General features: G+C 49.0%; 1 protein-coding gene across 1 annotated transcript in view; it reads right to left on the bottom strand.

Annotated features, from left to right (window-relative positions):
• Nucleotides 1-15831, bottom strand: part of BID (BH3 interacting domain death agonist) — a 32050-nt gene extending 16219 nt beyond the window's left edge. Inside the window, exon 1 of the mRNA XM_060245794.1 lies at nucleotides 15620-15831. The gene's annotated coding sequence lies outside the window, so the exon portion shown is untranslated. The remainder of the gene's footprint in view (nucleotides 1-15619) is intronic.
• Between the last annotated feature and the right edge of the window lie 5434 nt (nucleotides 15832-21265).

The raw sequence follows: 21265 nt of genomic DNA on the forward strand, positions 1-21265 counted from the left end.
CAACTTCAGCCCACTCAGCCTGAGCCAGTCAGCCACGGTTTGTAACGCCTGGTCCAAATTTATAGGGACATCGCCAGTCCGGCCGTCCATCAATAGATAGAGCTGGGTATCATCAGCATACTGATGACAACCAAGCCCGTACCTCCGTGCAATCTGGGCAAGGGGGCGCATGTAGATGTTAAACAACATCGGGGAGAGAACTGCCCCCTGAGGCACCCCACAGTGAAGTGGGTGTCTCTGAGACAGCTCCCCCCCAATTGCCACCCTTTGTCCCCGACCTTCAAGGAAGGAGGAGAGCCACTGTAAGGCTAGCCCCCGAATTCCTGCGTCGGCGAGGCGGCGGGTCAGCAGCCGATGATCGACCATGTCGAACGCAGCCAACAGGTCTAGCAGCAGCAATACCGCTGAGCCACCTCGATCCAGTTGCCGCCGGAGGTCATCCATGAGGGCGACCAAGACTGTTTCTGTCCCATGACCCGGGCGAAAGCCGGACTGGCATGGGTCCAGGGTGGAAGCATCCTCCAAAAAATCCTGTAACTGCAACGCCACAGCCCTCGCAATAATTTTGCCCCAAAAGGGCAAATTTGAGACCGGTCGGTAATGTGCCAATTTGGCCGGGTCTGATGTAACTTTTTTCAAGAGAGGGCGGACCACTGCTTCTTTCAGGGGTGTTGGAAAGATACCCTCTGAAAGGGATCGATTTACGATGTCCCGTATAGGACACCTTAGTTCCTCCTGGCAGGCCTTAATTAGCCAGGAGGGACATGGGTCCAGATCGCAAGTTGTGGATCGTGCAGTGCCAAGTATTCTGTCGACTTCCTCCAAGCTGAGCGGGACGAAGCAATCCAGAGTTAAATCAGAAGACACGCATTGTGCCTCGAGTTCGCTTACTGCATCTAAATTGGCAGGGCAGTCGTGGCGGAGCGATTGGACCTTATCTGCAAAAAATTTCGCAAAAGCCTCACAGCCTATCTCCAATTCCTTAGCCTTTGAGTTGCCCTGTGGCAACGTAGTAAGGTTCCGAATTATTCTAAATAATTGAGCCGGGCGCGAATTTGCAGATGCAATCTTAGCCGCAAAGTATGTTTTCTTTGCGGTCTTGATTGCCATCTCATAGGACTTCATAAACTTCCTATAAGATGTTCTAGTCGCTTCGTCACGGGTACGCCGCCATTGCCTCTCTAGCCGTCTAAGACCTTGTTTCAGCTGGCGTAATTCCGGGGTATACCACGGAGCCAACCTAGTCCGAGGTCGTAGAGGGCGTCGAGGTGCGATCTCTTAGATAGCCCTAGAGAGCCGGCTATTCCAGGTCTCAACCAGGCCATCGAGAGAATCGCCAGGGAACCAGGAGTCCCGCAGGGCCATTTGGAACCGTTCCGGGTCCATTTGGCTCCGCGGGCGAGCCATAATAGGCTCCTCGCCTAAACAGGTTTGGGGAGGCATATCTACATGGGCCTTAAGGGCGAAGTGATCCGACCATGGCACCGCCTCTACGGTTATATCGCTCACTGCAACCCCGGCCGCAAAGATCAGGTCCAACATGTTTCCAGCCTGGTGAGTGGGGGTTGCAACGAGTTGAGAGAGTCCCAGTGTCGCCATGGAAGACACTAGGTCCGTCGCCTGACTAGAGGACAGGTCATCAGCATGGACGTTGAAGTCACCCAGGATTATCAGCCTTGGGTGCCCCAGCGCCCAGCCCGTCACCGCCTCGAGCAGGGACGGTAAGGCGCGGGCTGGTGCGTTAGGCGTATGGTACACCAGCCAGATCGCCAACCCCTCTCCAGCCTCCCACGCCAGACCGGCACATTCAATACCCTCAATCTTTGGTGCCGGGAGCGCCCTGAAGGAGTAAGCCTCCCGTACAAATAATGCCACTCCCCCCCCCGCCCGCTAGTCCGCGATTGGTGAAAGACCGAGTAGCCCGAAGGAGCTGTTTGCGAGAGGGCTACTGTGTCGCCCTCCCGGATCCAGGTCTCGGTCACGCAAGCCAGGTCCATGTTCTGTTCGAGCAGAAATTCTCGAAGGATTGAGGTTTTATTATTAATGGACCTGACATTGCATAACACCAATGACGGAGGCGGGTTATTCAGCCTGGCGCTACTACCTGTCATCCTTGGGATGGGACGCAGATTGGAAGAGGGCCGAGCACTGTCATGTCTCTGTCCTCTTCCCTTATAACATCTGCTCCCACCGCCATACCTCCCCCTCCCCAGGAGCACTGGAATCCCTGTGATGCATTTCTGTAATATGAAGTGCTTACTGTGTTGCACTATTTTTGGATCCTTGCTTGGGTCATGTAAAGCCATAATACCAATTTTGTCACTGTAGATTTGGGATGCAGTCAGCGCCACAATGAGACACAGCTGGATCAAACATCAGTTCAATATGATGTCCAAACACAGGCAATTCATCAAACCATAGTTGGTACCAAATCAGGATTTTCAAACCAAATTCGCATCTGTCACCCATAGTCTGCACTGACTGAGGTTCGTCATCCTATTCGCATTCATAAACCCAGGGCTTTTTTTGAGCAGGAATGTAGTTCTGGCTGGCTTGGTGTCAGGAGGTGTGGCCTAATATGCAAATGAGTTCTTGCTGGGCTTTTTCTGTGAAACAATGGTGCGGCCAGGGGTGTGGCCTAATATGTCAGGGCTGTGGCCTAATATATGCAAATTAGTTGAATTTCATTGCCAGTCACTTGGCCACAGAGATGGCAGTATAACTTTTCTGCTAGAAGGAATAAGAGGCAAGAAGCAGACAAACCAGGATTTGATGTTTACATGCACTAGACTGGCTCACATTTCTTATATTGACCACAGTTAAACTACCAAGATGGGAGGTCTGAGTCTCTGTTCTACTGCTTCAGACCAACACAGCTACCCACCTGAAACTACCAAGATGTATCATGTTGTCTGAATGCAGCCCATTTTTCCTACCTACAGGATAGTTAGGTTTTAACTCATTTTCTTAAAATATACTTTTAAGCTACGCCATATTTCTGATTCTGAAAATTCTGCAATTTAAAAAAATACAGATATAAATAAGCTCTTTAAAAGAAGAAAAACAAACAGACTTGCAGCTCAGGTTCTCATTAGACATCCTGCATGGGGAAACAATAGGGTGGCCAGACCGTCCCGGTCTCCCGGGACATTCCCGGATCTGGCCACCCAATCCCGGATCCCGGGCTGCCTATACCGGGACCATTAAAGGTCCCGGTTTAGGCAGCCCCGGAGCCGGTGGGCCGCGGGCGGGGAAGGCGGGGAGTGAGGGAGGGAGCGTCCCTGCGCCTGCGCAGGGCCCCTGCGCACGCGCAGGGACGCTCCCACCATCACTCCCCGCCTTCCCCGCCCGCGCGCGGGGCCCGGCGGCAGTGGTGGAGGCCTCTCCGTGGCCTCTGCTGGTCGCTGGAAGCCCTCCAGAGACTCTGGAGGGCCTCCAGCGACCAGCGGAGGCCGCGGAGAGGCCGCGGGGCACCCGGCGCTGGTCCCGGAAGGCCTTCCAGAGCCTCTGGAAGGCCTTCCGGGACCAGCGCCGGCCAGCGAAGGCTTCCCCGCGGCCTCCGCTGGTCCCTGGAGGCCCTCCAGAGTCTCTGGAGGGCCTCCAGGGACCAGCGGAGGCCGCGGGGAAGCCGCGGGGCACCCGGCGCTGGTCCCGGAAGGCCTTCCAGAGGCTCTGGAAGGCCTTCCGGGACCAGCGCCGGCCAGCGAAGGCTTCCCCGCGGCCTCCGCTGGTCCCTGGAGGCCCTCCAGAGTCTCTGGAGGGCCTCCAGGGACCAGCGGAGGCCGCGGGGAAGCCGCGGAGCACCCGGCGCTGGTCCCGGAAGGCCTTCCAGAGGCTCTGGAAGGCCTTCCGGGACCAGCGCCGGCCAGCGAAGGCTTCCCCGCGGCCTCCGCTGGTCCCTGGAGGCCCTCCAGAGTCTCTGGAGGGCCTCCAGGGACCAGCGGAGGCCGCGGGGAAGCCGCGGAGCAGCCGGCGCTGGTCCCTGGAGGCCTCCAGAGGCCAGCGCCGGTAGCGGAGAGGCCCGGCGCTGGTCCCTGGAGGCCTCCAGAGGCCAGCCCCGGCAGCTCCCTCCCTCCCTCGCCGCGAGGCCGCCGCCGGAGGACTCCCCGCCGCCGCTGGATCCGCCGCCCTGGAATAAGGTAAGGGGGCCGAAAGCGGGGGGGGGCGGGGGGCGGCCTTCCTTTCTTCCCTCCCTCCTCCCTCCCTCCCTTCCTTTCTTCCTTCCTTCCTTCCCTCACTCCCTTCCCTTCCTTCCTTCCCTCCCTCCCTCCCCCCTTTCTTCCTTTCTTCCTTCCTTCCCTCACTCCCTTCCTTCCTTCCCTCCCTCCTCCCTCCCTTCCTTTCTTCCTTCCCTCCCTCCCTTGCCTTCCTTCCTTCCCTCCCTCCTCCCTTCCTTTCTTCCTTCCTTCCTTCCCTCCCTCCTCCCTTCCTTTCTTCCTTCCTTCCTTCCCTCCCTCCCCCCTTCCTTCCTTCCTTCCCTCCCTCCCCCCTTCCTTCCTTCCCTCCCTCCCCCTTCCTTCCCTCCTTCCTTCCTTCCTTCCTTCCTTCCCTCCCTTCCTTCCTCCCTCCCTTCCCTCCCTTCTTCCTTTCTTCCCTTCTTCCCTTCCTCCCTTTCTCCCTTCCTTCCTTCCTTCCCTCCCTCCCTCCTTATGTTGTTATGTGATGCAGAGTGTTGGACTGGATGGGCCACTGGCCTGATCCAACAGGGCTTCTCTTATGTGACGCAGAGTGTTGGACTGGATGGGCCACTGGCCTGATCCAACAGGGCTTCTCTTATGTTATTATGTGATGCAGAGTGTTGGACTGGATGGGCCACTGGCCTGATCCAACAGGGCTTCTCTTATGTTCTTATGTGACGCAGAGTGTTGGACTGGATGGGCCACTGGCCTGATCCAACAGGGCTTCTCTTATGTTCTTATGTGACGCAGAGTGTTGGACTGGATGGGCCACTGGCCTGATCCAACAGGGCTTCTCTTATGTTGTTATGTGACGCAGAGTGTTGGACTGGATGGGCCACTGGCCTGATCCAACAGGGCTTCTCTTATGTTGTTATGTGACGCAGAGTGTTGGACTGGATGGGCCACTGGCCTGATCCAACAGGGCTTCTCTTATGTTGTTATGTGACGCAGAGTGTTGGACTGGATGGGCCACTGGCCTGATCCAACAGGGCTTCTCTTATGTTGTTATGTGATGCAGAGTGTTGGACTGGATGGGCCACTGGCCTGATCCAACAGGGCTTCTCTTATGTTATTATGTGACGCAGAGTGTTGGACTGGAGGGGCCACTGGCCTGATCCAACAGGGCTTCTCTTATGTGACAATACTGACTTTGGTGGACCCAAGCACTGATTCAGTGTAAGGGAGCTTTGTGTTTGTGTCTTCTAGTGCAATTTTGTTCTCAGATCCTGTATTTACTTCATCAGTATATGGGATAAGGCACTTTCTCAACTGTGCTGCATAATGCAGCCTATTTATTTTGTCCTGTTGGCTCTGTTGGCTCTATCTGCGCCACCTTCATCACTTTCGGGGTGTGGATCCCCCAGTGGAGTGGTCTCCCGACTCCCTCCGCCGGCTGTTTCTGATAGCCCTGCGCCCCCTCTTTCATTTGATATGTGTCCCGTGCGGGTGCCACCCTCCCACCGGGAGATGCCGCAAAATGAGCCCCCTTGAGGCTTATGGCGGCAGGGCTCGGGGGAAGCGAGCTAGACTGCTGTTCTTTTGAGGGGTTATAGAGTGTTTCGAGCCCGTCCCTGTGGCATCGGTCCCATCATTGTGGGGCCCAGGGGGCCGGCGCAGCGGCACGCTGAAGCAGCCTGTCGGTCACTTCCAGGTTCCTGTCCTGCATCTTGACCGGTGTTATTAGTGACAGGCTGCTTCGGCGTGCCGCTGCGCCGGCCCCCTTGGTCCCACAACGATGGGACCGATGCCACAGGGACGGGCTCGAAACACTCTATAACCCCTCAAAAGAACAGCAGTCTAGCTCGCTTCCCCCGAGCCCTGCCGCCATAAGCCTCAAGGGGGCTCATTTTGCGGCATCTCCCGGCGGGAGGGTGGCACCCGCACGGGACACATATCAAATGAAAGAGGGGGCGCAGGGCTATCAGAAACAGTCAGCGGAGGGAGTCGGGAGACCACCCCACTGGGGGATCCACACCCCGAAAGTGATGAAGGTGGCGCAGATAGAGCCAACAGAGCCAACAGGACAAAATAAATAGGCTGCATTATGCAGCACAGTTGAGAAAGTGCCTTATCCCATATACTGATGAAGTATATACAGGATTTGAGAACAAAATTGTTTCCGGCGGTGATATTTGGGGGATTTTTGGGGACGTCACAGGAAGTGCTGTGAAGTCACTTCCTGTTTCCGGCAGGTGACGCGGGGGAAATGATGTCACAGGAAGTGATGCCACTTCCTGTTTCCGGTGGTGGCATGACATCACTGGAAGTGACGTCACCGGAAGTGACGTCACTTCCTGTTTCCGGCGGCGCGCGCGCGAAGCCCCCCCCCCCCCCAGTGTCCCTGGCTGGCCTTCAGACATTATGGTCACCCTAGGAAACAACCTTCAAGACATCCTCACTCCTCAGATGCCGTTGGGCAAAGTGCTGGCCAAGAATAACTGTAGCATTTATTTGTGTAAACATTTGCGGATGCTTTGCCTTGTTACTGATATCAACTCGGGAGGGTGAAGTCCATAAGTAATATTACTCAACAGTTCTCATCTAGGTAACATTACAGCATCTCTGTGTCTTCCACCAAAGAGATCCTCCTCCCCCCCAGGGGAACAGAGCCATTCCACATTCTTTGCATCTAATGCCTAATTGCTGTATTTTGTAGCTTGTCCCAGATGTATTTCCTTCATAGTCAGAGGAGACCTTTTTTACATTGCCTTTTCTTCCCAATGTATGGAGGTGCCCTAACATTTAAGGAAATGTGGCCATGAGCTTCCATTTTGTTTTTGGAGTCTGGTTGCTTCAGGTTTTAAAATTTCAAAACAGATTGGAATGAGAGGATTGATAGTAACTGCTGCGGCTTTGGTTTGCTTTGTTCATTTTGCTCTTTTGTTTGCATTATCTTAATCTCTAAATTCATAAAGCGCCTTAAGTTTTTTGAAAGTACAAATGTGGGATTACCAATCTGACACATGCATAAAAATAGATATAATCTGAACCGTAAAGCCACATGCTATAATTTAATAGCATGGGGACATACATACATTTCTTTCAGTACAGAATGGCATACTGCTAATTTTATTCCCCCCCACCAGTCACACAAATCCCATGCTTCACCAATGAGAAATATGTATTCATATTTATTTTATTTATCTGTACCCTGCCCTTCTCCCCAATGAGGATCCAAAGCAGTTGACATCATTCTCCTCTCCTCCATCACAACAACCCAGTGAGGTAGGTTCAGCTGAGAGTGTGTGACTGGCCCAAGGTCACCCAGCGAGCTTCTATGGCACAAGTGGGGCTCCCTGGTACTTGTCTGGCACTCTTAACCATTACACCACACCGGCTCAGTGCAGCTGTATGTACACCAAACTGATTTAACAAAAAACTGTACTTCCAAGGGCGTCAGGGATTCTCAGAATTCTCTGCAAACATTAAACAGAGGCTAGATGGCCATCTGACAGCAATGAAGATCCTGTGAATTTAGGGGGAGGCGTTTGTGAGTTTCCTGCATTGTGCAGGAGGTTGGACTAGATGACCCTGGAGGTCCCTTCCAACTCTATGATTCTATCTTTCAAGGATCTTTGAAGAAGCCACAATAAAAGTTGGTGTGAAGCTAAAATAGATACATTGGGTTGATATGCTCTAGTCTCCAACTGTAATATCTTCATGAAATCAGCTTAAATGTATAATGAATCCTTAAAGTAAGGAATAAGGAACATATCTGAGGGTCAGGAGGTGTACCTAACTTTTAACAATAAAATTAGACACCCCCCCCCCCCCGCAAAACCCAAATATCCAATATTTGACAGCGAGTACAGCTACAGACAGTGTGAGCTGGAAAATCCCTGGTTCAAACTTCACCTCAACCATGAATTCCTTGGGGGCTTAACAAACCAATCTCAGCCCCTGTCTATCCCCCTGCAAAATGAGGATAATACTGTTTAAGAACTTTTTATACAATGCCCTTTTTCTCAACAGACAGCTCCCCAGGGCAGTTAATCATTGTACAAATAATAAAATATCAGCAATAAACAACAGAACAGCATAAAACTCTTCAAAATTCTAAAACGTAAAATTGATATAAGACAATATATTTTGATCAGACAAATGCAGAGCAAGGAAAAGACCAACAAAAACAACCAAAACTTTGAATAATGAGGCAAGACTTCAACTGCTATCCTGAACTAGATATATAAGGAATCATATGTACAGCTGTGACAAGGAAATTCCAACACTGAAGAGTCACCCAGCTAGTGAAAAGCCCCTGCTTCTAACAGCCATCACTTCTGAAGGTGAGAGCACACACACTAAGGACTGTTGGTTATCACAGCTGATGAGTAGTCTTGTACACTCCTGTCTCATACAATTAAAGAGCTTTAAACACCAACAAAGTATAGTAATATTGATCTACATTTATAAGAATTACAGAAATAGACAAGGTACTAGAACATTTTAAAAGCACCACAAAAAAGCTAAGAAATAACTTTACCTGCTATGAAGTTCACAGACCAAAGAACCCCAATATAATATAGTGAGTTCTTAGGCACTGAAGAGGCGAGGTGCAAGTGATAACAAGCTCTTTATTGCGTACATACAGCATGGTAGGTGGCTGCACTATTAAGACTGAGAACTGGGCCTATGGGGCCAAACTTATATACATCTCCGGGTCCTGCGCAAGCACGTTATTGGGTCATTCAAACCGGCGGGGGCTTGTGATTGGTGTAGGGCAGCAGAGATTTGGATCCTGCTGCCCATTGTTCCCAAGTCTCCAAGCTCAGACCATATGGCTCCAATGAGCCAGGCAGGAACACCCAAGTCTTCCATTGAGTCCAATACATTAACATAACCTTGATTTTCATACATAACACTCAACTTCACTCTTTCTTTCTCCAAGGCTTCAAACCTCCCCCCCAACTCTACCCCACCTCAAGGTTTAAAAGCACAAAGAAAGAAATCATAAAAGCATTATGTCAAGTATATGCAATCCTAAACTAACTGGGCACTAAGACAGCAGGCTAGAGATAATGTTCAATAAATGGATATTTAACCTTTGAGCTACAATTGCAGGATTTGGCTTATTTATTATAATTCCCCCCCCCCCCAGCTGCATTTACAGCTGCCTCTCAGGGAATACTCTTTAAAAGCCACGTATTCCAAATACATCCAACTAAATTAGTTCAGTAAATCCCACTCTGATTAACGGGGTTTATGCACCATTAAGTGTACACAGGATCGCAGCCTCAGTTTTCCAAATAAATGCACTTATGTTGCAATCCTAAGGACTAGGCCCCGCTGAATAACATAGTAGACTTGCTTACAATCATTCTCTTGGGATCACAACCACAGGCCTCACACATAGTCATTTTGGTTGCCAACTTCCAGGTGGTGGCTGGAGATCTAGGATTACAACTGATCTCTGGTACAGTATTCAGTTCCCTTGGAGGAAACTGCTGTGTTGGAAGGTGGACTCTGGCATTATACCTCACTGAAGTCCCTCCCCAAACCTCACCATCCTCAGGGTCCACTTCCAAAATCTCCAGCCACAGTTGGCAGCTCTACTAGTCCTGCGGCAGAGAGCCAGTTTGGTGTAGTGGTTGAGTGTGCAGACTCTAAGTGTGGGAGAACCAGGTCTGATTCCCCATTCCACTTGCACCTGCTGGAATGGCCTTGGCTCAGCCATAGCTCTCATAGAGCTGTCCTTGAAAGGGCAGCTTCTGGGAGAATCTCTCAGCCCCACCCACTCACAGGGTGTCTGTTGTGGGGGAAGAAGGTAAAGGAGATTGTGAGCTGCTCTTAGATTCAGAGTGACGGGTGGGATATAAATCCAATAGCCTCTTCATCTTGTTTACCAAAGCAATCCTGTCTGGGTTTTTTGGGGTGGTGGTAAAGGAGATTGTGACCACTCTGAGATTCAGAGTATAGGGCAGGATATAAATCCAGTATCATATTCATCATCATTGTATCAGCACAGCCATGAGTCAACATGTGTCCAAGGAAACTGTCAAAAAAGACACAAAGTTCAGATCTATTAAGGAAGTGACAGGTCAGCATCAAGTTCAGCTCCCTAAACACCAGGGAAAGCCAAAGAGACGGAGACCTTCAGAAAACAGGAGTGAAAACAGGTAGTGGCTCCCCAGGTGGGCTGAACTGGAAAGCAACGCATCAGCAGCTACCTACAAGACATAACTGCAATACTACAACCACAAGGTTCTTTGGAACCCAGTCATCTGTAATTTCGGGATCCTGAGTCATCTTAGAAATGGTTGACAAATGTTTTTACTGCAATCATAAACTTGGGTAGTATTATTTTCTAACTCCAAGGGGGGAAAAGAACCCTAGGGCGAGTCATTCATAGTTCTCTTTGGTCTTTTGACTGCCCACCCACTGATTTGCATGCATAGCGGATCTTGCCAGGGGCCGCATGGTGTCAGCAACCTAAGACAGCTTCCAGGAACAGAGAATGGGCAGGCATTTGCGCAACAGAGCTAGCGTACAGAAAGAATGCTTGATTTCCCCCCCCCCCCATATACTGGCATGCTTTCATGCCAGGGAGTAGCAGTCAAAGGGAGTTGCCGCTGGTATGTACTCTCAGGAGAGTACTAAGCATCTAGAATGATGGTCCCCAACCTTTTGGAGCCCGCAAGCACTTCTGGAATTCTGACACAAAATGGCTGCCACAGCTTACCTTCATTCACACATTGAAGAAGATCCTTGTGGGATGGTGGCAGCCACTGCCAAAACAACACTTTTAAAATGCTTTTAATGTTGGCCCTCCAGAGGAACTAGTTGGCTTCTCTGTGAGATGGGATGTTGGCCTAGATGGACCACTGGTCTGATCCAGCAGGGCTACTCTTATATTCTTAAGAGGCGAGAACAAAGTTGTAAAACGATTTGAGCACCCACTGGGGACAAAATCAGGGTATCATGAGCTAGATACTCGATAATACTCTTTGTACATATAATGCTGCTAGTCCTAACCTAACTGTATGAGACCTTTTCCATCCCAATAGTATACTTTGTTTTGTTTGCTGCAAAAGTTGTATTTTGTTTTCAGCATGTTATTTTTTCCTTACCACTCAAATGACAAAAACTAAAAGAGATGTGCTAAGGTATAGACATGTGTTAAATTAAATATAATGCAGCACTTTACAGCTTGCGCGCTCTGTCTTCCAAGCATTGTCAGAAAACATAGGCGTTCACACTTCCAATTTCATAAATATGTCAAACTGCTAAGTTACACATATTATGCTGATAGAACAACAAAATAAGTTGAGACGTTGATAGAGTATTCCATATATTTCAATTTTTTCCCTAAAATTTCATCTTTTAAGAACAAAATCAAAAGCCTCCACGTGGCTTCAAAATGTTCATAAATTTTACACCTTCAGGGCCAACCAAAATGCAATAAATGTGTGAGCAACACACAGCTAGCTCACGTGCTCTACACACGTACAAAATGCAAACCAGAGGGAGAGAAAAATGTTGCTGGAAACATTTCTGCCAGCAGATTGCAACAGTCTTCAAATGCTGTACAGGAAATACTAGTTAAATGATTCCAAGTGCTAAAAAAAGATTCTGGTTGCCAAAAGCTACTGAGACAAAGATTAGCAACAATTTTATGAAGCAATACAAGAGCCAGGTGTAGTCTGGACCTGTCTCCAGCACTAACTGGAGTACCAACAGAGCAGACAAAGAAAAACATAACTGTTTTCTATTTTAAAAGGTAAAGGTAGTTCCCTGTGCAAGCACCAGTCTGGGGTGACGTCGCATCACAACGTTTTCATGGCAGACTTTTTATGGGGTGGTTTGCCATTGCCTTCCCTTCATCTCCACTTTCCCTCCAGCAAGCTGGGTACTCATTTTACCAACCTCAGAAGGATGGAAGGCTGAGTCAACCTGGAGCCGGCTACCTGAACCCAGCTTCTGCCGGGATCGAACTCACATTGTGAGCAAAGAGTTTGGATTGCAGTACTGCAGCTTTACCACTCTGCGCCATGGGGCTCTTATATTGTATTTTATATTAAAAAGACTCAACATTTGGTTCAGCATCAGAAGCTAAACTGGGCAGTGTTATCCTGATGGTGACATGCAGCCAGAATGGTGAATTATGGTGAGATTAGAAAGCTTGTTCATTAAGTTGAGCCATTTTATTAAATTAAAGCTTTTATGCTACTGCTGTTTAGGATTCCTTCTCTCTGAGTTTTCCACCTGGAGCCTGAAACTCCATGTATCTGAATGGGGGCAGAAGAAGTATTATTTGTTTGTTTAATTAGATTTCTAGCCCTCCCGCCCCTGAACAGTGGGTTACAATAAATATATATAACAAATTTAGAATAATCAAAACATAACTAAACAATATTAAAACCTATACAGACTCACAAAATGGTGACCAGGCACAAATTAACAAGTGCTCCCAAGAAAAACTATCTGTGTGTCCCCAAGATGAAACCAGCTACTGGGCGAGTGGGCAAAGAGCCACAAACAGTAGCACAGAATAAAAAAGCACAAAGCAGGGGAGGGGAGACCGATGCAATTAGGCCTCCACTACTTCAACCATAGGCTTGGCAGAGTATTTCTGTCTTACAGCCCCTGAGGAATTGCAACAAGTCTCGCAGGGCTCTGCTCTCTTGAGAGAGTGTTCCACCAGGCTGGAGCCACAGCCAAAAAGGCTCTGGTTGAGGCTAAGCAAATGTCCTTTGGGCTGGGGGACCACCAGCAGATGTTGATCTATAGAGGGTAAAGCTCTTCGAGGGACAGCTTTTAAGGACTGAAGCCTTTAATGAGAAGGCTCCTGTTCCCTCTGTTTGGCTTTGGTGTGGCTATTAAGAAACAATTAGCTTCCCTTGCTTTGATCCTTCACCCATCACAATAAAGATGATCTCATCAGTAAACAGCAACAAGGAAATCTTTTGGTGTGTGCACATGGGGGAAAGGGCTAACCAGGCCACTAAATGCCTCCAAAAGGAAAATAGAAGCATATTACAGTAGGATTACCAGATGTCCTCTTTTCTGTGTCTCTCTTCATGGGGGCTGTTTTTTTTTAACTGATGAAAATGTTCTCTTTTGGGGTTGGAAGGTTAGGAATATTCTTAGTTTGTAGCAATTATCACAGCTTAAATAATAGGGGAATTTAAAATGTGATCTGTCATAGTGATCACTTGCTTAAAGTAGTCAGTTGGGAGATCTGTTCTCTTTTTTTGCTTTTCAAAATATAGCAACACCTTCGTATCTGAAGAAGTGAGGTCTAATTCACAAAAGATTATGCCAAAATCATAGCTGGTTAGCCTTTAAGGTGCTGCAAGCAGTTTCCTCTAAGCTGAGTTACTGTGGACTAGCTCATAGTTTTTAAGCCTCTGGCTCACACATTCTTGTCTTAGCTCAGGAAAAGTGGCCCCAGAGCAAACTAACTTACGCAGTATCTCACAATTTTAATGCCAGAAGCAGAATATTTGCTCACAAGTCTCCACAGTTTAGAGGGAGTATTGGACACAAGATTTCTATTTATTGAAAGCACGTAGAATAGCTGGCCACTCTGGTTCCGCTGTCTACAGCCAACACCAAAAAGGGGGAAGGGGAGCAAGATCTGCACATGTTAACTGACATGCACAGATGTGCACACGATCCCTAAACCCGCCGCAAAAAGTCCAGTTCATGATAGTGCCTCCTCTGCCTGCTATCTAGTTGTTAACTGTTAACACCGAATTTCCCCAGACCCTCTTAAACACGGAAGTTCAGATACCATGAATAAACTTTTGTTAGTCTTAAAGGTGCCACCGGCCAAGGGGGGCCAAACTGCAGCTCAGGAGCCACATGTGGCTCTTTCACACATACCCCTTGGCTCTTGAAGCCAGCCCCCGCCCCCCCTCCGTCAGCCAACTTGGAGAAGGCATCACTTTACATCACTTCTCCAAGCTAAGCCAGCCAGCGGCTTGGAGAACGCATTTAAAGTTGCCTTCTTTCCACCTCCCTCCGGCTCTATTTGCCTGCCTTCCTGTCTTGGCGCACTGAAACATCTGACGTTTATAAAACATCGGAGGTTTATTCTATGTGGCTCGCTGCACTGGACTCAAACTGCTTCCGACCAACACGGCCGCCCCCGCCTGCTCTCCCTCCCGCAAATAAACAGCCTAGCTTGCCGGAGTAGCCGTCCTTCCCACGGCAGCTAGCCATGGCGGCCCCCGCTGAGCGGCCCGGAAGCACAACCCTCCCGACAGAGGCCATCTGGCCGCCCTGAACAGAACAAGAAGCGGCATCCCCAGAGACATGCAAACGACCGGGGGAGATTTCTAAATGGGTCGCCGGCTGTTCCCTCCCCACCCGAAGCAGGCCTAGGTCCGCTTTAGGACCCAGGAAGGCTCCTGAATTCGCACACCCCTCGCAGGAAGGCGGGAGGTTTCCACTGCCAGCCCCTGTGCCCAAGCCTGCCACCCCTTCAGTCTAGCCTTCGCAGGTCCTGCGAGGCTTGCCAGCCCCCGGGTGTGAAATTCCTGGAGTTTTGGGGAGTGAAGCCTGGAGAGGACAGGTTCTGGGAAGGAGGGGGACACCTCAGCACTGTGCAATACGATAAAGCCCACCATCAAAAGCAGCCACGTTCTCCAGGGGAATTGATCTCTGTGGTCTGGAGAAGAGTTGTAACTCGGAAGTTGGCAACCCTAGTTATTGCCCTCCCCATCGTTAGAATCGGACTAAACTAGCTCTGAATGAGGGAGAAGGGCGCAGAGGGGGAGGGGGGAGCCTTCTTTCCCGCTCTTTCCACCCTGTTTTTAAGTACGGATTAAGGGCGTCCGTAACAGCACGAAAAAGGTCCCGCCGCCCCGGGCTCCAGCTGCCTTTCTATTCCTAGTCAAATAATGAAACAAAAATGAAATCTTGGGTCTCAGCCCAGGAGAATTCATGCTGCCCGAACGGCGCAGGGTGTTTCTTTGCCACCACGGCTTGAGCCCGCAGACAGACAAGGGCAGGCTAGCAATCGCCTGGGTGCCCCAACCCAAGACATCTCCATGATTCTGCATACTAACTCACTTCCCACTTTCTCTATATTTAGGACTGTTGGCCATTCCATCCTATTGTCTGATGAAGTGTGCTTCGAGCCCACAAAAGCTTACAGTCCGAATAAAGCTTTGTTGGTCTTAAAGGTGTCAGTTGACTCCTGCTTTGTTCTATTGCTTCAGACCAACACGGCTGCCCACCCGGATCTACCAAGACACGCTTATTTGTTTACGAAGCAACGGATCGGAGCCCGCTGCTGGCCTCTAAGCCCACTACCCCCCCCCCCCGCCGGGTTTTGCAGCGCCCGGCCCCGAAAACAACCATTCTCTCTGCCGAGGGGCGCGCCAAGCGAAGCTGGAGAGAGACAGACAGGCAGACGCACGCCGCGGAACAGCAGCCTGTTGCAAAGGAGGGCGCGCAGAACTTGGAACCAAAAGGCGCAGCCAGGGGCTACTTACCCACCACCGGGTTGCAAGATGCACCTCTCCGCCTCCTTTCTCCTCCGGCTACTATTCTCCCCACAACGACCTGCCTCCACTTCCTTGCCGCTTCTCCGCCCTGGTCGTTTATAGGCGCATGGGAGGGAGGGGACTAAGGCCGGACGCCCCGCCTGGCTTCCGCTGAGGCGGCCCTCTGCGTCAAAAGCTTGATGTTCCCGGTGGGGCTGAAGTGTTCGGGCTGGGAAATTCCTGGAAGGGAGCGGGGAGCAGATTGGTGGAGAGCGTGGAGTGCGGGGAGGAAGGGGTTGGGAGGAGAGGCTACAGTGGAGTCCAGGTTCCAAAGCGGCTGTTTTCTCCCAGGGGACCTGAGTTCTGTTGCCTGAAGATCATTTGTTATCCCAGGAGATCTCCAGGCACCACTTGGAGGTTGGCTAACAATGTTTAATAAATATCTTTTAAGACTTCACTAGAAATATCCACTCACATAACAATATTATCATAGAGGTCCATTCTCACATTCCAATATTACAAAAAAGGTTCTATGTGAGCACCGGGATATAGGCTCATTTCGTCAGGTTTTTAAATGGTTTTATTCAGGGGTGGAATTCAAGCAGGATCTCCTCTGCATATTAGGCCACACACTCCTGATGCAGCCAAACCCCCAAGAGCTTATAAGGCTCTTTTTTGTAAGCTCTTGGAGGACTGGCTGCATCAGGGGTGTGTGGCCTATTATGAAGAGGAGATCCTGCTTGAATTCCACCTCTGGTTTTATTAAACATTGTTAGCCACTACATCGCAGTATTTTTTTTCTTTCCTTACCTGTCTTGTCAACTGTGATCCCTTTTTGTTGATTATACCACCTGGAGGTTGGCAATCCTGCCCAAGAGCCCCATCTTTCCGGAGCTCTGCCTGAGGTCATCTATTACAGGGACAAAGAAGTGTGCTTGCACACAAAAGCTCACACAAACAAAACTTTGTTGGTCTTAAAGGTGCCAAGGGACAAAACTGTTGTAAAAAGACTACTTTGCCCAGCACTAGTGGCACAATCACCCAACTGGACCATTGGTCTGATCCAGCGGGGCTCTACTTATATGTTTATGTTCTTAACTGCAAAAATGGAAGATTAAGAGGAATGCTGATACAATTAAATCTGCACATGAATTTTAAAAACCACAACTGCATGGGGTGGAGGACGTGCATGCATGGTTCACACCTAGAACCCACTCAAGAGGCATTCCCCTCCCGTACCATAAAGCAGGGGTCCCCAACCCCTGGGTGATGGACCGATCCCAGTCCATGGCCTGTTAGCAACCAGGCCATGAGTTGTATAATTATTTCATTATATATTACAATATAATAATAATAATAGTAGTATCCTGCCCTCCACTCTGAATCTCAGAGACTCAGAGTGACTCACAATCTCTTTTAGCTTCCTCCCCCACAACAGACACCCTGTGAGGTGGGTGGGGCTGAGAGAGCTCTCACAGAAGCTGCCCTTTCAAGGACAACTCTGCAAGACCTATGCCTAACCCAAGGCCATTCCAGCAGCTGCAAGTGGAGGAAAGGGGAATCAAACCTGGTTCTCTCAGATAAGAGTCCACACACTTAACCACTACACCAAACTAATAAAAATAAAGTGCACAATTGTATCATCCCAAAACCATCATTCCCCCCGCCCCTCGGTCCTTGGAAAAATTGTCTTCCACAAAACCTGTGCCAAAAGGGTTGGGGACTGCCACCATAAAGGATGGGAGATGCCTCTTCTGAGAAAGCCCCTCTTCCTCCATTTGTAAAAATTTGCTGCCCGGTTAAGCAGGCAATCTTTTCGAATCACAGCAGATCACCTACCTCCTTCAGTGTGCACCCTCTGACAGAACAATGGATTGTGCTCAGCTCATGCAAAGCCATTGCAATTCCCTCTAATAATTCAGGGCTGACTAGATCTGGCACCCTAGGAAAGGCTAACTTCTGCCTCCCCCCCCAACTGATAACATCCCCATTCATGTGGGGGCACCCAATTTGGCACCCCCAGAGGGCCAGTGCCCTAGTGGCAAACTAGGTAATTGCCTGCAGTGAAAATGCATCTGCACATAAGGTCGGTTTTTCTGTGTATTCAGGGGGATTCCCTGGGACGAAAAACCCCCAAAACGGACTGAGGAGAATTTAGTGCAGTTCAGAGTAAGTTGAAGGTGGAGAAAAAGAGGGGGGGAAAGGTCCTATTTAAGCACTTAGCTGCATGTGCAGACTTTACATTGGAGGACAACATTCCCTAACCTGAGTGTGAGAATGCTGCATGCACCTGGACCAGCACATGTGAGGAATACAACCATTGTTTCCTACATGTGGGTAACCAATACTGAAGATGGTTTTTGAGAGGATAAACACATTTGAAGCATCCTCAAGTTATTCAGCACTGTATGAACGCCGCTTGAATGTGTAAACTGCCATTGGTGAAAACTGGAGGGAAAGGGGGGGGGTGTTATGAAAGCCTTGCTTGTGATGCCAGATCTATGAAGGATGTTTCACACATGTGAGCCGGCATTTGCTATTGCATTCACCCAGTGATAAACATGGAACTGTGAACTTAATCCACAAATAGCAGTGTGTGTAGTATAGCCAAGAGATCCTAAGATTGCCTGGCAGCCAAAAGTTCTATCTCTTTTATCATTATGCACCACTAGGTGGCGAGCTAGACTTCTTTTTAAAGCAAGAGACATTTCAGAGGAGGTTTTGCCATTGCCTACCTCTGGATTCCGGCCCTGGTATTCCTTGGAGGTCACCATCCAAATACTAGCCAGGGCTGACCCTGCTTAGCTTCCAAGATCTGGCAAGATTGGGCTAGTCTGGGCTAACTGGGTCAGGACTAATTTAATCCACAGAACCACACTTATCAGGAGGAGCCAGGGGTAGAATTCTAGCAGGAGCTCCTTTGCATATTAGGCCACACACCCCTGATGTAGCCAATCCTCCAAGAGTTTACAAGGCTCTTTTTTGTAAGCTCTTGGAGGATTGGCTACATCAGGGGTGTGTGGCCTAATATGCTAGAATTCTATCTCTGGGAGGAGCCCAAAACTCTGTCTAGTCACTTGCTTTTAAGAAGAGGCTATACATCTCAGAGGCCCACTAGACAGTCTAAAATCTACAGTGCTTTCCCCAAATTATAATTCCCCAGATTCCTTGAGGAAAGCCACAAGGGTTTTTGGCCCTAGAGAGCTGCTGTTTGGCACACTGGGGAAAGGTAAAGTGATGCCCATCAGTACATATGGATAGGGTTGCCAGGTACAACTCAGGAAATATCTGAGCCCAGAGCAAGTTTGTGACCAGCACAATTGAACTCCAAAGGAAGTTCTAGCCATGCTCCTTTTAAATGCCTTCCCTTCACTGGAAATAGTGGAGGATGGGGGCACTTTCTTTTGGGGCTCATAGAATTGGACCTCCTGGCCCAATCTTTTTGAAACTTGGGAGTTTGTTTGAAGAGAGGCACCAAATGCTATGCTGAAAATTTGGTGCCTCTACCTCAAAAAACAGCCCCTCCCCAGCTCCAGATACCCATGGATCAATTCTCTAGTATAGACTATGGGAACCATACTCCATGGGGTATAATGGAGTGCCCAGCAGACATTCAGCCCCCACCCCCAGCTTCTGATAATCCTGAAGTGGGGGAGGGCCTTCAGACCAGGGGATCCCCTGCCCCCAACTGGGGATCATGTGAAACCAATAAGAGAATCATGGTAGAGAGTGGCAGAAAGAAACCCAAGGTTTCCGTGATACCCAGCCCCCAAATTAATACAAAGAAAGAACAAAAAAAGTAAAATCGTATATCCTCTTAGACACTCTCATACAAAACACTATACACATTCATACCCTGACAATAGAACACTCAATAATCCTGATATAAGGACCAAAATTCAAAGTTCTCCAATTACAACTTAATGTCCATTCCACAAAGTGCGGTCCTTCAGTTCTTTAAGGATCCCCAGTTAGAGTTGCTCCTGAGGAAGCCAATAATTGTTGGATTCATTGGAATATACAACAATTTTTGGATTCCTCAGGAGTATTGAGTGTTCTATTGTCAGGATATGAATGTGTACAGTGTTTTGTATGAGAATGTCTAAGAGAATATACAATTTTGGTTTATTTGTTCTTTCTTTGTATTAATTTGGAGGCTGGGTATCACGGAAACCTTGGGTTTCTTTCTGCCACCCAACTGGGAATTGGCAACCCTACTATGAAACACTCAATGGGATAAAGTGACCCTCTGTGGGGCCATGGTACGCCATGGTCCTGATCCCAACTGGGCTGGTGTTTACTAGGAAACATGGAAAGCCAGAACATGTCCCTCAAGACAACATGGAGACACCCTTGTGGGAAAAGGTAACATGCAGTTTTGTCCCTCAAGCTACCTAGTAAGTTAGTTTGTTTGTTTACAAAGCCTATACCCCACCTCTCCAGTAGTGTTGCCAATCTCCTGGTGGGATCTGGAGATTTCCTGGAATTACAGCTTATCTCCAGACCACAGAGATCAGTTCCCCCAGGGAAAAAATGGCTGCTCCGGAGAGTGGATCCTTGTTGAGGCCCCTCCCCTCCCAAGGCTCCACCCCCAAATCTCCAGAAATTTCTGAATCTGGGGTATATAATGCTACTCTCCAGAAACCTGCTTCAAGCAGCTAATGTCAAAAGTTATTTTTACTATGAATGTGTTTTTACTAATGAATGTAGCAGCTCGATAAAATTAACCCAACGAACAATAAAACCACCCTCATGTAACTGTCACAAAACCCAACAAGGCCTCAACGGCAGAAAACAATCAGAAAAGCAAGTAAAAAAAGACACCAGACAGGGGGATGCAGGGGGACGCAGGCATCTTAAGCATATTTTAAGCATACAGAGACAACTAACAGTTCACATCAAACAGAATATTTGAACAAGGGAGTTTCCTCCTTCACAGTTCAGCTCCAAATTACATGGTTATGTTTTTGTGTGTGGAACTACTGGTATGCAATTTGGCCATAAAGAACAGCCATTAAGGATTAAGAACATAAGAACATAAGAGAAGCCATGATGGATCAAGCCAATGTCCCATCCAGTTCCACACTCTGTGTCACACATAAGAACGTAAGAGAAGCCATGCTGGATCAAGCCAATAGCCCATCCAGTCCAACACTCTGTGTCACACATAAGAACGTAAGAGAAGCCATGTTGGATCAGGCCAGTGGCCCATCCAGTCCAACACTCTGTGTCACACTAAGAACGTAAGAGAAGCCATGTTGGATCAGGCCAATCACCCATCCAGTCCAACACTCTGTGTCACACAGTGGCCAAAAAACAAAAACAAAACCCAAGTGCCATTAGGAGGTTCACAAGTGGGTCTAGAAGGCCTTCCACTTTGGATTGGGCTGTGGCATCCGGGCATTATGGATTTAATTTTTGCTGTCTCCTACACTGTGTCTCTGATCAAACCCTATCACCTCCTGTGCTGCTTTAAGATGTAATCGAGGGGAAAGAACTAGCCATACTATGCCTACCTTGAGGGCTGCCAAGCTTCCAATGGAGGTAGGTAGGCCTCAGATTAAGTGGGAGCTCACAGGAGCACAGCTACTGGACCTTTCTGAGAGTTCCTCCTCCTTCTCCTGAGAGTTCCATCTCCTTGTCCAGCGAATAGTA

The sequence above is a fragment of the Heteronotia binoei genome, chromosome 8, assembly GCF_032191835.1.
Source record: "Heteronotia binoei isolate CCM8104 ecotype False Entrance Well chromosome 8, APGP_CSIRO_Hbin_v1, whole genome shotgun sequence".
Classification (NCBI taxonomy): domain Eukaryota; kingdom Metazoa; phylum Chordata; class Lepidosauria; order Squamata; family Gekkonidae; genus Heteronotia; species Heteronotia binoei.